The sequence below is a fragment of the Limulus polyphemus genome, unplaced genomic scaffold, assembly GCF_000517525.1.
Source record: "Limulus polyphemus unplaced genomic scaffold, Limulus_polyphemus-2.1.2 Scaffold1878, whole genome shotgun sequence".
Taxonomy (NCBI): domain Eukaryota; kingdom Metazoa; phylum Arthropoda; class Merostomata; order Xiphosura; family Limulidae; genus Limulus; species Limulus polyphemus.
The window spans coordinates 175,608-177,501 of record NW_013667488.1 but is presented as its reverse complement, the minus strand read 5'-3'; the positions used below and the strand labels follow the sequence as shown (position 1 = coordinate 177,501).

General features: G+C 37.4%; 1 long non-coding RNA gene across 2 annotated transcripts in view; it reads right to left on the bottom strand.

Moving 5' to 3' along the window:
- Positions 1-460: 460 nt before the first annotated feature.
- LOC111087208 overlaps positions 461-1,894 on the bottom strand; it is a 3,661-nt gene continuing 2,227 nt past the window's right edge. Inside the window, exons 1-2 of one of the 2 annotated variants that reach the window (XR_002611923.1) lie at positions 1,676-1,888; positions 461-856 (exon numbers count right to left, since the gene is read on the bottom strand). This is a non-coding gene — a long non-coding RNA (uncharacterized LOC111087208). Of the gene's footprint in view, positions 857-1,675; positions 1,889-1,894 lie in introns of those variants that run through there. The other variant, XR_002611922.1, reaches the window with a different exon arrangement.

The following is a 1,894-nucleotide window of genomic DNA, read 5'->3' as shown; positions in this document are numbered from 1 at the left end:
GACGTTAAGCCTTTTCATATTGTTTCAGAAGCTCGACGTTAAGCCTTTTCACATTGTTTCACAAGCTCGACGTTAAGCCTTTTTATATTGTTTCAGAAGCTCGACGTTAAGCCTTTTCATATTGTTTCACAGGATAATCATGATAGTATTTTTTTCCGTTATGCCCACAACAACTTCGAAGAACTGTTTGTTTAACATTTTTGTCTGTGTTTATTTCCTGATTGGATGGTGCTAAACACTGAAATTTTGCCTCATAATATTGAAGGAGACTGTAAGTTGAAAGACATAAATAGGACACTTGTGATGATATTTACGTAAATTACGTAAATCATGTTAAAATTGAAAGATTATTTTGAAAAAAGTTATACCTTGGAATTTTCTAAATTTGTGTACAGAAGAAGGAATTGTGTTATTTGTTTTTGTGCTTGTATTTGTTTATTTTTAAGACTTAAACAGAGTCTTTGGTTTGTTGGTTGTTTATTGTAAAACTCAAAGCTACACAATGGGCTATCTGTATTCTGACCTTCACGGGTATCGAAACCCCATTTTTAGCGTTATAAGCCTCTAAAATAAAAATCTGAGACTTTCTTCAACGTAATTCTTTTTCGAGCTTCAAGCTTTTGGCTCCATTAGTGGAGCCCTGCGCTACAGCTCTGGATTTTGGAGCTGGCTGAGCCGGGTTTGAACCTGTGCGATGCCACAAAATATTCTCTTCACCTTAAGTTGCGCGTGCATTATAAGAGTGACAGTCCAATTCCTTAGCATAGATGATGGGTGGTAGGATCCTGACTGGCAGCCTTCTATCAGGTCGGTAGTTCGAAACTAGGGACAGCGGCAGAAAGCCTTAGTAGCTTTGCTAGAAATATAAAAAATGCAAACATAAATACGTTACTGGACTGTATAATATTAACGAATATCAAACTCATCGAAAGCTCTTTAACAACGAAGCTGAAATCGTTATGTAATAAAAGTATTTATGCGGATGAAAGTCATAGAATTGTACTTGGTTTTTAAATATACCGAAGTTATCAATCTCAGTTTATATATAGGTAAGAAAAAAACTAAAGAACGATGCTTATAGTATCATACAAAACTAGATAAGGTGTTCATCAGTAGCATATAAAACTAGATAAGGTGCTCACCAGTAGCATACAGAACTAGATAAGGAGCTCACCAGTAACATACAGAACTAGACAAGGAGCTCACCAGTAACATACAGAACTAGAGAAGGAGCTCACCAGTAACATACAGAACTAGACAAGGAGCTCATCAGTATCATACAAAACTAGATAAGGTGCTCACCAGTAGCATACAGAACTAGATAAGGTGTTCATCAGTAGCATATAAAACTAGATAAGGTGCTCACCAGTAGCATACAGAACTAGATAAGGAGCTCATCAGTAACATACAGAACTAGACAAGGAGCTCACCAGTAACATACAGAACTAGACAAGGAGTTCACCAGTAACATACAGAACTAGAGAAGGAGCTCACCAGTAACATACAGAACTAGACAAGGAGCTCATCAGTATCATACAAAACTAGATAAGGTGCTCACCAGTAGCATACAGAACTAGACAAGGAGCTCACCATTGTTATACAGAAGCTCACCAGTAGCATACAAAACTAGACAAGGTGTTCATCAGTAGCATACAGAACTAGATAAGGAGCTCACCAGTAACATACAGAACTAAACAAGGAGCTCACCAATGTTATACAGAAGCTCACCAGTAGCATACAAAACTAGATAAGGTGCTCACCAGTAACATACAGAACTAGACAAGGTGTTCATCAGTAGCATACAAAACTAGATAAGGTGCTCATCAGTAGCATACAGAACTAGATAAGGTGTTCATCAGTAGCATACAGAACTAGACAAGGTGCTCACCAGTAG